Source organism: Ornithodoros turicata, unplaced genomic scaffold (assembly GCF_037126465.1).
Source record: "Ornithodoros turicata isolate Travis unplaced genomic scaffold, ASM3712646v1 Chromosome132, whole genome shotgun sequence".
NCBI lineage: Eukaryota > Metazoa > Arthropoda > Arachnida > Ixodida > Argasidae > Ornithodoros > Ornithodoros turicata.
The window spans coordinates 268,949-282,571 of NW_026999309.1; the positions used below are offsets into that span (position 1 = coordinate 268,949).

The following is a 13,623-nucleotide window of genomic DNA, read 5'->3' on the forward strand; positions in this document are numbered from 1 at the left end:
CGTGACTCCCTCCTTTTCCTCCCTATGTTCTTCAGCTACGGTACCACTCAGTGGCATTCACAAATGTTCCTTTTACGTTTTTCCCTATTTCCCTCTTCCCAATCCCTTCCCCGCTTAATGTTTTTACCGTGACTCCCTCCTTTTCCTCCCTATGTTCTTCAGCTACGGTACCACTCAGTGGCATTCACAAATGTTCCTTTTACGTTTTTCCCTATTTCCCTCTTCCCAATCCCTTCCCCGCTTAATGTTTTTACCGTGACTCCCTCCTTTTCCTCCCTATGTTCTTCAGCTACGGTACCACTCAGTGGCATTCACAAATGTTCCTTTTACGTTTTTCCCTATTTCCCTCTTCCCAATCCCTTCCCCGCTTAATGTTTTTACCGTGACTCCCTCCTTTTCCTCCCTATGTTCTTCAGCTACGGTACCACTCAGTGGCATTCACAAATGTTCCTTTTACGTTTTCCCTATTTCCCTCTTCCCAATCCCTTCCCCGCTTAATGTTTTTACCGTGACTCCCTCCTTTTCCTCCCTATGTTCTTCAGCTACGGTACCACTCAGTGGCATTCACAAATGTTCCTTTTACGTTTTTCCCTATTTCCCTCTTCCCAATCCCTTCCCCGCTTAATGTTTTTACCGTGACTCCCTCCTTTTCCTCCCTATGTTCTTCAGCTACGGTACCACTCAGTGGCATTCACAAATGTTCCTTTTACGTTTTCCCCTATTTCCCTCTTCCCAATCCCTTCCCCGCTTAATGTTTTTACCGTGACTCCCTCCTTTTCCTCCCTATGTTCTTCAGCTACGGTACCACTCAGTGGCATTCACAAATGTTCCTTTTACGTTTTTCCCTATTTCCCTCTTCCCAATCCCTTCCCCGCTTAATGTTTTTACCGTGACTCCCTCCTTTTCCTCCCTATGTTCTTCAGCTACGGTACCACTCAGTGGCATTCACAAATGTTCCTTTTACGTTTTTCCCTATTTCCCTCTTCCCAATCCCTTCCCCGCTTAATGTTTTTACCGTGACTCCCTCCTTTTCCTCCCTATGTTCTTCAGCTACGGTACCACTCAGTGGCATTCACAAATGTTCCTTTTACGTTTTTCCCTATTTCCCTCTTCCCAATCCCTTCCCCGCTTAATGTTTTTACCGTGACTCCCTCCTTTTCCTCCCTATGTTCTTCAGCTACGGTACCACTCAGTGGCATTCACAAATGTTCCTTTTACGTTTTTCCCTATTTCCCTCTTCCCAATCCCTTCCCCGCTTAATGTTTTTACCGTGACTCCCTCCTTTTCCTCCCTATGTTCTTCAGCTACGGTACCACTCAGTGGCATTCACAAATGTTCCTTTTACGTTTTTCCCTATTTCCCTCTTCCCAATCCCTTCCCCGCTTAATGTTTTTACCGTGACTCCCTCCTTTTCCTCCCTATGTTCTTCAGCTACGGTACCACTCAGTGGCATTCACAAATGTTCCTTTTACGTTTTTCCCTATTTCCCTCTTCCCAATCCCTTCCCCGCTTAATGTTTTTACCGTGACTCCCTCCTTTTCCTCCCTATGTTCTTCAGCTACGGTACCACTCAGTGGCATTCACAAATGTTCCTTTTACGTTTTTCCCTATTTCCCTCTTCCCAATCCCTTCCCCGCTTAATGTTTTTACCGTGACTCCCTCCTTTTCCTCCCTATGTTCTTCAGCTACGGTACCACTCAGTGGCATTCACAAATGTTCCTTTTACGTTTTTCCCTATTTCCCTCTTCCCAATCCCTTCCCCGCTTAATGTTTTTACCGTGACTCCCTCCTTTTCCTCCCTATGTTCTTCAGCTACGGTACCACTCAGTGGCATTCACAAATGTTCCTTTTACGTTTTTCCCTATTTCCCTCTTCCCAATCCCTTCCCCGCTTAATGTTTTTACCGTGACTCCCTCCTTTTCCTCCCTATGTTCTTCAGCTACGGTACCACTCAGTGGCATTCACAAATGTTCCTTTTACGTTTTTCCCTCTTCCCAATCCCTTCCCCGCTTAATGTTTTCATCGTGACTCTCCCCGTCTTCCCAACGTTCTTAAGCTACGGTACCACTCAGCGCCATTTACAAATCTTCTTTTTACATTTTTCCCTATTTCCCTCTTCCCAATCCCTTCCCCCGCTTCACCGTGACTCCCCCCACCCCATTTTTCTCCCTACGTTCTTAAGCTTGGGCACCACTCAACGACATTCACCAACGTTCCGTAACACAGGTGCAGTCTTCCGTGACACTCTCTAGTTGTTGTCTCCGTTGAAATGTCTGCTCAAGGATGATGCCCAGGGTTCGTGGATTGTCCTCACGTGCCTGTCGAGTGCAAACTTTCGAGAAAACCTCTTGCAGCACACTTGGCACGCGTGCGGCGTCTCTCCCGTGTGCGTCCTTTCGTGCGCTTTCACGTTGGTCGTCTTGTCGCTGGAGTAATTGCAGAAGCGACAGTGGTGCCGCCCTTCCCTGTAGAAGCGCCGAACCCTGTGGCGCCCACCCGGGGGTGCTTCGTGGGCCGGCGCGCTGCCGCTCCAGGACTGCTCCAAGGAGTCCGTCGCAAGTCCCTCTTCGATGCCTGTAAAGTGAAGATGATAACCGACAGAATTAATTACATGAAAGAGACCCAAGAAAACTCGCACAATTAGAAATTAAATAGAGAAATGGAATTCAAATTCGTAAATTAAAATAAGTTAGTGATAAAATTGAAATTAATCATAAAACAGATGGAATGCAAATGAGCTGATGATGGAAAAATGGCTAGGAAGCAAGCGAGCTTGTGAAGATGATGCATAACGTAAAGCCCCGAGACTAGGGAACACGAAGGGACAGACACAACACGAAGTCGCTGATGATATTAAACCCCAAAATGATGAAAACCCCAAAAACGAGGGAACAAAAGGGACCAAAAGGTAATAAATTATATTGAAGTGAATATTATAGTGAACCATATTGTATGAATTATATAAACATAGAAATTAATCATAAATTAGACGGAACGCAAATGAGCTGGTGCCAACACCCGTGATGAAAGACTAGGGAACAAAAGGGACAAAAAGGAATTGTGCATGTGTGCGTTCCTTTTTCTTCCCCAGTCTCGAGGGTTTTTGTCAAGGGTACCATAATTTTCGGTGTATAACGCGCATCTTATACACGAAAAAAATTGAAAACAAATAGGCAGTGTGTGCTATACGTCAATATATTGGCATATAGGACAGCCGGTGGGCTTGTATAGTCTGTTTTCTGCTTTGTTCATTCAGTTTGCGAGTGTCCAACAGTAATGCCGCATGCGACACACACAATGTGTAAGTTGTGTGCTACACTGCAAAACATTTTCCTCCATGGGTGCGTGTTATACAATGAAAATTATGGTGGCACATAGTTCAACAGTGGATTATTAGGCTACAGTGTACAGAAAAGGTTGGACCATTTGCGTAGGAAATAGCAGCATCTCTGTGTAATGTGATACAAATTGTCAAATGTGTCATTGTGAGGCAAAATCAATCGTCAGTCGAGATGCGATCAATCATGTGGCATCCCACCAGGTGATTGATCACGTTTGGAACATTCCCATGGTCTTCCCTCGGGCATGGTATGTCATGTGTATGCCTGCACCAAAGATTTTTTGCTTCTCAGCGCTGTGGTTTAAACTTGATGTGGTCTGGCAAACCTATGTGGTCATATTTTGGCCACTCTAGTGCAGCACCTTGAGGGGTGCCTTGAGGGGCACTACAGCTGCCAGGACACAATGGTGGGTATGCTTTCAACCAGTGTGCATGGAAGAGTGCATTGGATGCTGTGATTTATCTCCTCACCCCTCACACCCAAATGTTTAGCAACACTGCCACCCTTGTATTTCATACCTGTGCATTCTTTACTGGGAAGGGGTTTGTGTTATTACAGCTCTAAGCACATGTCAGCAATGGTGCCTGCAGCTGTTCCAATGTAACTGTAATAATGACCCCCTCGGACAGACTACTGACCGACAGACTACTACAGACTACTACCCTCTCGGACAGACGTGATACGTGCGCACGCTTTTGCCATGATGCTATAGTCCTTTAGGAAAGCGTTCTCGTTTTGTCGGGGCACTCGGTATCAGTGGAAAGTTATGGAAGCGAGTGTAGTGGAATTCATCTCACATAATCTTTGGAAAATGCATGTGCATACAGGTTGGACATTTTGTTAGCATTTGTCAGACAATAAAAATGAAATGACTTAAGGTGAGCAGCTTGGCATGTCGAAAACTTAAAATGGCTGCAAAACTTCGTCTCAAGATGCACATGATAAATGTGAAGGGCAATTATTTGCACAGATATCATCCTGCATTTCAATTTTTACAGCAAAGGACGTACGTAATAATAGACGCGTAGAAAACTGCCACCGCAAATACCGAAACTCGTGCGGCTCTGTCATCAGGGCAGGCGTCTTAAGCGTGCAAGATGTCACATGCTTATGACTACCAATGACAGTGGCCCGAGATCTGATGTCACAGCTTGATGAGTCGTGTGCAAGGGTTTATGTCTTGCCAGGTACGATACGTAGAATTTTTTTTTTCTCTCTCAATGCTCTATAGTCGTGTTCAACTTAAGAAGGAAAATAAACCTAGTCTGCCAACTACATAAGCCGATGGAGATAAGGAGGCGCAACACTGTGCCAGGAGAGATACTGCAGCGCCAATACGCAGTGTAGTGTCATGTGGCCAGTCTTAACGGCCAATCCAGAAGCAGAGTGACTGTGACGGATTACATTATCTCACTGAGGAGGCAGCATGACCTCTCTGTGTCCAACCATCGTATCCGCAGTGGAGTAATGTTTTGGGAGCTGACGGACTACATTTCTTTTCCTTCCTCAAGTTGAACACGGCCACAGTGTGCGATTCAATGCGTGCATGATGTAAATTGATGTAACATGACGTAACCACGTGTATCGAAGTGTCACAGCCCCTTTAACGCAACAGATGTCAAGTTATGCTTCCTTACATAGACGTCTTGTTTCGTACAACCGTACACAAAAAATTTTCGCTTCCCCCGACGTGATCGTGTCACCAGCATCATGGTCGTGTCAAGACGCTCCAAAAGTCGTTAAAAGACAGCCCTTTGCACATTTGGCACTGTAGTATTCGTTTGCGTAGATTACGTGTCAACCTAGACGCCCTTCTAACGTCGAGGAAGTCCTCGAGAATGTCCGCAGGGCTCTGTCCTCGCAGCGCAGCGACAGCTGCAGGTCCTCTCAGCACTTGCGAACAGTCTTGAAAAAACGTCCGCAGGGCTCTGTCCGCGCAGCGACGGCTGCAGCAGTCCTCTCAGCACTCGTGGACCGTCTTGGAAACGTCTGCAGGGCTCTGCTCGCGCAGTGCAGCAATGACTGCAGGTCCTCTCAGCACTCGTGAACAGTCCTGGAAAAACGTCCGCAGGCCTCTGTCCGCGCAGTGCAGCGACGGCTGCAGCAGTCCTCTCAGCACTTGTGGACCGTCTTTGAAACGTCCGCAGGGCTCTGTCCGCGCAGCGCAGCGACAACTGCAAGTCCTCTGAGCACTTGTGAACAGTCCTGGAAAAACGTCCGCAGGGTTCTGTCCCCGCAGCGCAGAGCGACGGCTGCAGCAGTCCTCTCAGCACTCGTGGACCGTCTTGGAATGCACCTCCAGGTTTGCCTTCCGGGTAAATCCCTTCCCGCAGGTCTCGCACACGTACGGCTTCTCTCCCGTATGTTTTCTCTCGTGGGCCCTCACGTTGGTGGTGTAGTCGCTGGAGTAGCTGCAGAAGTTGCACTTGTGCCTTCCCCCCGCTCGGAAGTGCTTCACCCGGTGGTGCTTCTTCAGGTAGTCCGCGCTGGCGAAGAGACTGCTGCACAGGTGACACCGCACGGGAAGCACTCCTTGCTCACCTGCAGAAGGAACGAGAGGTTTTGCGCTTCCGTCAACTGGCTCGCGGCCATCCTGCGGCGAATTCAGGCGGTCATTTCGTGGCAACGTTTTTTTTTTTTTTGCCGGATCCCGAGCCGTCGTGTTAACCTTGGTCAAAGCGAAGCAGTCTCACAGGGTCGCGTGACGCTTTCCTAGCGCTTGGAATTTTCCAGCGGGCTCTTTTTTTCGCTCAGTCTCAAAACGACCGAGGAGCGCGGGTTGCCAGACTATACCCGGCGGCGTCACATCCGCGCTGCAATGGTGGCGAGTGCCCTCATTGGCCCGCGTGTTGAAATCACGTGGCTTAGCAGACGACAGAACTCGAAGACGGGCGACTGGGATGCCCCCTAGTAACTAAAACCGCTAGATTTCCAGCACTCGTGTTCGGGTGGCAATCGTCACGTGATCCAGCTCGGCCTGCGACTTAGCAATTTCTGAGCGCTAGGCTGTGTTGCCACGAAATGACCGTATAGCTGCATATTACGGTTCTACAGTGCTGGACAAAAGTTTACGGAACACACTCCGGCACGTTCCAATCTCAGAGTGGCACGCGAGCAGCGGACGGTACTGCAAGGACTTGTAAGAGGTGACTGGGTCACCTAGGCCCATGTCTGTACGGTTCCCGTTTGCTGCTGGTGCGCCACCCTGAGGAAAGAATGCACCAAAGTGTGTTCCGTAAACTTTTGCACCATACAGTTCCTTGTGGTCGAGTCTTTCTGAACCTTACACGGGATACAAGATGTGAGCATTTGGGTTAGCTGTCCGTAGCTGCGGAGACATTCTAGCGGTACCTTGGCCTTTGTAATTACATGCCATAGTTCTCCTATCCTGGTCTCTCTCTCTAACCATAGTTTCAATGCCTTAAGAATTAAGCGTGGTCCACAAGAGGCTTGACTATAACGTACTATATACACATCTACGAAGGAAGACTAAGAAACTTGTCCATGACTACATACGTACACGAAACACAACTGCCCGTGTCTTGTAGCCACAATCAGTACTTATATCTACACATCTAAGAGTCACAAATATTTGGTTATGAGAGCCCACTTCCTGCTAGCATAAAGGGTTTCAATAAAAGTACAGTGAACTGTACTATTACTCGTTTTATCAGGCAACAGTAGTCAGAGACAACGTGTTCGGGAGAAATAGCCACAATCTATAACAATAGCAAGACAAATAAAAACAAAAGACTATTTTCAAATGACAGACGCAACTGCCGAAGCATTACGAGACAAGCAACAACAGGAAGCACAAGTGATGGCTTCACATGGTTTGCACAGCACAAGATGTTTATGTAGATTCACCGGCGACGTGTTTCAACATGAATGTTCCCCTGATGAACTCGAAGGTGATCTAGTGGATGGCAAAAACTCTCCTCGAACTTGTCCCTGATCCTATCCTTTCCCTTGGAACATGATGCATGTACACTCTTGCATTCCTGATGCATGTACGGCTTCGCTTGCAATTTGCTGCTAGCTGACTATTTCAATTTCTTGCTTGCACGTTAGCACCGCAGTGCAACTGCTGCTATAGGCAGTTATGCCAGCACGGAAAGAACAGGAGACACGGGGTTTAGTGCGCGTCCTGGGACGACTTCAGGGGGAGTTGCACCGACGTCTGTCTAGAAAGAGCGGCAGAAAGCCCAAGGCAGCTCTCGGACAGGACAGCAAGATGGAATGATTCCAACACCTTCTACCTTTCGGTCTTCAACATAACCTTCTGAATGCCACCAGCAGTCGCTCTATCACCACAGTTCCGTCCTCATCACTCATCTCTTGCGAAGGTACCTTGCGGAGGTACTTTTGCTACTCAGTGGGACCTCCTAGGATTCAAAGGTACACTTTTTCAATGCCTGCAAAACAAAAAAGGGTGCTACAGTCAGCCGTATTTGGTAAATATCGGGAAGCGTAAGACACCGATCTTTTGCTTTTCCCCCTTTTGCTTCCCTTTTTTACCATTGCCAGAAATTATGATGCCAGTCACTAACCGTTCTATCTCTTTGTTGAACTCGTACGCACACTATATTTAGGGCCTGACTTTTTAGGGTTAAACCCGTATCCGCCCGATATTTACCCCCCGAACGAAATCTGTAAAATTCGGGTTTAACCCGAATCTACCCGAAAACATCCGGGTCGTGTGGCACACTCGTAAGCGTGCATTAAAATAAAGTTTGATAACATTGCTAAACATTAGTTCCATGATAAGACAAATTTTTATTAAACAAAAAAAAAATCACCCGAATTTCTGATGACAGAATATGCCGTAACGGGATTTAACCCGAATACACCCGAATTTTCAAATGAAAAATATCACCCGATATTTACCCCCCGAATTTGGCCAAAAATAAAACCCGAAAAAGTCAGGCCCTAACTATATTTTACAAAATGCTGGACAAAAGTTTACGGAACACGCTCCAGCGCATTCCTTCCCCGGGGAGGCACTCCTGCGGGGGACAAGCCATCCATTACGGATCCGGGTAACTCAGTCGCCCGACAGGGCAAGCGAGCCTGCAGGCCGGCACTGTCCCGTTCTCTCCGCCGGCATGTCGCTCCGAGGGAAGAACTCGTCGGATCATGTTCCGTAAACTTTTGTCCGGCAGCGCGCGGTGAAATCTGTGCTGCCGGGGCTCCCGTGTGGGGCCTGGAGTGTCCGTATAAATAAATGAAATAAATAAATTAAATAAATCAAATAAATAACACGTGCAGTGTTTTTTTTTCTTTAACTTCCGCGTCAGCGCCTCGAAGCAACTGTGGCTGTGAGTGGCGTACGGATGTGGGCGGATGGAGAGGGGACAGCAGGAAGGAGTGCGGGGCAAGTATGTGTCCTGGGCCAACTTCGCGGGGAACCGTGCCGACACTGGTCTGGAAAGTCTCCGGAAACTTTTCCCAGGGAAAAACCTTAGACAGCACGGCCGGTGACGGGATTCGAACCCGTGTCCTCCCCCCCTCCACCCCACCCCCAAATCTTGGGGTGGATAGCGATCATCTCAACCATTATGTGAGGGGAGCCAGTGGAAAGCCAAGGTCATTTATCGTTATTGTCATTTCAGTCATCCTTATGGCTGTCGCAAAAAGAAAAAAAAAAACAAGATAAAGCGAAAAGAAAACACAACAAACTGTTATTTCTACTGGATGACTACGTTACGCATCTACAACCAACACCACATGAATGACGAAACCCACTTATTCGCGGAGTCACGAGAACTTGTTTGTTTTGGGGTTTACACTTTCTCCAAATCGTGAGGGAAAATATTTGGTTTTTATGTTAGAACCTGCAAAATAGGGGAGACCTGGTAATGTTGTATGCATATTTTTGACTGGACACACTAGATGATAGCGCTGGGTTCGTGGTATTTCTTATTACCTGTGCTCACATAAGTGCAGGCCTTATACGTTTTGGACTGTGACGCAAATTGTGAGGCAAAAAAAAAACAACTGATTTTGCTGAATTTTGGACTGTGATGCAAATTGCGAGGCAAAAAAACTGATTTTGCTGAAGAGAGCAGTAGTTGAGTTTTATTCTAAGGCGTGAGTTTCTAAGCATAATCGACAGTTAGAAAAAAATTCTATTAGATAATACCCTTCTATAAATTAGTTTGCATTACCTCTGTCCGTATCATAAGCCCAACTGATCTCACTGTTGTTAATGGGCACATTTCCAAAATGAACTATTATTATTATTATTATTATTATTATCACTTCCTGCCATTGTAAAAAATTCTCAGGATCAATGCATATGGAGGCATCTATGAGCATACACCTCACTTTAAATACCGCTTCTCTTGGTCAAACTTGCTGAAACACTTTTAAGGATATATACAGGGTGTCCCATAAATGTGTCATTGAATTATAATAAAGAAACTACACCACCTAGAGTCATGCGGTCAATGGCATTTGTTCTTACTGGGTTTTTGCCACCTCCTCATGTGAATGTCGTGTAACGTAAGTTTAATTATGTAAATTTTTGCGAGCTTAAGTCGGAAATTTGCCTAGTAAAGGTCACTTTTTTACCCCACCAATGTGAAGAGCGTGTTATTTCTTTCCTTCCATGCATGATCACTGTCTCTGTTCCTGCAGCACCTCCTCTAATGCTTCATTGTGACTGGGCTGGAAAATAGGAGGAAACGTGCATTTAATTAATTTAATTATTTGCCACCTGATGTAGTTCAAGGTGTATTTTTTATCAAAACTGGATCAGAAAAGTCGTGATTAGTTTTACGAAGAAGCTCGAATCATGTGGGCCATGTAGCTGGTGGCATGTTCTATGGGATCTGCGGACCTTGCCATAACACGAAGCCGTACTTTCAGCACACCTACATGTGCAATTGGCATGTACAAGGCTCAGTAACAGAACAGGTCCCAATCGCATTACAGCATGGCCAGGATCGGGTTCTAGGTCTTGAAATTAAAGCAAACATTTCAAGTTTTGGAGCAGAGCTGGCAGTGCGGTGGTATTCAACCCGTATTTTCTTTCTGGGCAAACTATAGTGAATGATATCATATAGCTCTATAAACTTAATATTGTAAACATAATTTTCCACACTGTGATTAAATTTTCTGCAGCCTGTCAACAAGGGCAGGTGTAATGGAGACTTCATTCCAAAGTGGAAATGAATAGGAAAATGACAGCTCCCTTCCTATCAGCTGTGGCCCCGGGGAAAAGAAATATTCGCTTATTTGTCATACCTTGTCATACGATGTCCTTGCTTCACCTGTAGACAAAAGTACAGATATGACTTACATATTTGGTGCGGTAAAAGTGAAGTTTCACGCGAAGTTCGAGGCATGTTATTGTGCGAAAGCACGTGTAGCAACGCAATGCGTGAAATCCTGAAGATCACTTCGGCTTCCTCCTCTTTCACACGAATCTGCAGCGAGACGACGACACATCAGAAAGGTAGTTCACACTACATAAACATTGGGTCACTACCTACACCGTAGTTCGGATTTGGTTCCTATGTCCCGCTTGTACCTTCTCTTGGTTCGGCCGGCATTCAACTGGTTAGTTTGAAGATACTGTGCGTGGCACAGTAGCTTGCGTCACAGATTCACAGATATTCACAGTATGAAGAGATGAAAGGATGACACAACTCCGACAACCACCAACAACTGACACATCGACGCGAACTGGCCATGCCGACTTGCTTTTCAAAACCTTCAAAACAGACAAGAGTACAGACAGACAAACAGACAAGTTCTGATGCCGATGGCGCTCGGTAAGATATCGCTTCATGTTTCGGTTTTGTTATGATTGCGCATTTTCCATGATACTCCGCTATCAGTTGTTCTTTCGAGTCGTATATCTTGTTGACATGTTTTTATCTACGTGTTTCCTATAGCCGCAAGCCGGTTTCCGTCGTCGGATTCCTTAAAAGAAAGTTTTGAGTAATAAAGGGTTGTGGTTGGTTTGGAACGAGGCAGGATGGTCCCTCATTTGATCGGCGGCTCGCGACATAACAGGTTTCAATACTGATATTTATATATTGGGTGATATTTAGCAAAGAAGGGAATTCTACGTTCCAACGGAATTATAGTCAGCGACACAAGCACCACAAGGACCGTGATCAGACCACGGTTTTTCTGGCAGTAACACCGGGTGCGTGTACTGAGCGGCGAATGTCGCAACAGGATGCCGAGATTGTTGTCATTCTATCAGGGCCTTTCTAGTGATTAAAACGTACAGGTGGGAAGGTATGCAACTGTTAAAAAACTTACACATTATCTATGTGATCAGAATATGATCGGACGAGATTAATTAATGCGGTATATTCTTGCAACATTTTCGAAAACTTGCGCATGCGTGATAGGAAGGAACAACAACCCAAGCAGCACAATGTACTGGAAGTCGAGTGTATTAGAGGTGGACGGCATGTGTCTTATCAATGTTCTGTAGTTTCATGAATCTGTTCAAGGCCTTTCATCTACCCGTGCACCCCTATTGCACTCGACTTCCAGTGCATTTTGCTGCTTGGGAAGGCCTTGTTAGAACTCAGGATAAGGCAGACCAGCTGGAAGAGCGGCAACCTTGAGCATTGAAAGATAATGAAGTTCTTGGTTCGCCAGTCAGTGCAATGTGTTTTTGTCCGTCTTTTTAGCTCCCCGGCACTGGGGGCTTTTTAACGCTTGTAATCGCGATTATTTTTATAGACTTTGTTCTCCTTTCTGATAATAAAGTGCCACAGTCCAGAATGCTGCTAGGCCGTCTCGGATTTTCTGAACTCTCTCGCACACGCTCGTAAAATGCACGTAGAGGAACAACATCTGCATCACCTGAGCGTAATCACACGCAAAGCCACATGGATGAAGAAATGCATATGCGGCATCGGCATAGAAGCGCGGTACTGCCCGTTTTCAAACTGTCGATTCGGAGTGTACGTAATCCAAACCGTACAGGTTGGGACAAAAGTTTACGGAACACGCGAGTGACGTACTCTTTCTCCGGTGCGACACCCCAGCGGCTGCCGGAAGCGAGTGAGTCCACTGTTTCGGAGGGGTGGAAGGGTGCGCTGTTAGCGACACACAGCGGTAACTTGTACTTCCCAGGCACAGCGCATCCGTCCACCCCTTCGAAACAGTGGACTCACCCGATTCCGGCAGCCGCCGGGCTGTCGCACCGAAGAAAAAGTACGTGGCTCGCGTGTTCCGTAAACTTTTGTCCCAAGCTGTACGACATGTCTTCGGACGTACGCCACGGCACTCTCAGCTGCAATTAGGAAGCGATACGTGGCCTTTACCGTTTATGCTGAGAGCAACACACAAAGTATATGGATTCGTGCTTCATGAAAGGAAGAGATACAATATGTGTTGTTTGCACTGATGTTTTAGCAGGTGGTTGTGTGAATGTCCGTAGAACCTATACATTAGTTCCCTGTGCGCCAAGGTCAACCGACCGAAGAAAAAACGAGGGTGTGCCATCCAACATAGGAACCCACATGTAGAATGCCAACAACGAGTGGTCTACCGGATCCCACTGCAGTGCGGACGCGTTTATATAGGGCAAACCGGAAGATGTCTTAACGTCAGACTTCAAGAACATGGGACATCCATTAAGAAAACACCATCCGGGCACCTCGCTTTGCACTGTCGTGACTGTGGGTGACCTCGCGCGAACAGATGTATACTATCAGTACACAATGAGCAGCTAACGAGGGAAATAGTAGAGGCATTTTTTATTACGAAACAGGACGATGATGAATGCGTAAGCGCTCCGTCACTGAGCCTCTCCCCCGCGGAGATAAGTTATCTCGGGAACACGTTGCGGTGTAACCCGATGGTGTCATGTGACTATAAGAGCAGGCACCAATCTTTCTTTTGTGTATAAACATGCTTTGTTTAGTTGAGAGTTAGCAGTCGTCCTGTCTTCCTTCTTTGTCCGCGTCTTTGTGCTGCTTTATCACGATGAACCTATACATCTCTCGTCCCCCACACGAGTAGAGCATGAGTTCAGGTGAGTCACCCCGTCTGCAGATCAAGCTGGTGAAGTTCAATGTTGTTAGCGCGGCATCCATGCACGCTTTTTGGGTGTCTTATTCGCCATTTTGGGCAGTTTCTTCCCCGAAGAAATTTGTTCCGAGCGGATGTTAGTTTCTCTGTTACGTATCATCGTAGAACGAGAAAAAAAAAAACAATGTGCAAGCTTTTTTTGCGATAACGATTCACAGGTGAAGTGAAAACGGTTTAGAGCACTAAACAGTTAAATTACGAAAAATGAGACTTTTGT

At 46.5% G+C, this 13,623-nt stretch overlaps 1 long non-coding RNA gene across 3 annotated transcripts; it reads right to left on the minus strand.

Annotated features, from left to right (window-relative positions):
* Positions 1–5,798: 5,798 nt before the first annotated feature.
* On the minus strand, positions 5,799–11,065 carry LOC135372225 (uncharacterized). 3 transcript variants are annotated; one of them, XR_010415891.1, is made up of 5 exons: positions 10,838–11,065; positions 10,590–10,771; positions 9,920–10,010; positions 6,862–7,756; positions 5,799–5,882 (listed from the first exon to the last, which is right to left on the minus strand). It is a non-coding gene; the product is annotated as an uncharacterized LOC135372225 (long non-coding RNA). The 3 variants fall into 3 exon arrangements; XR_010415890.1 differs by having other exon boundaries at positions 10,645–10,771; positions 10,834–11,065; XR_010415889.1 differs by having other exon boundaries at positions 10,834–11,065.
* Between the last annotated feature and the right edge of the window lie 2,558 nt (positions 11,066–13,623).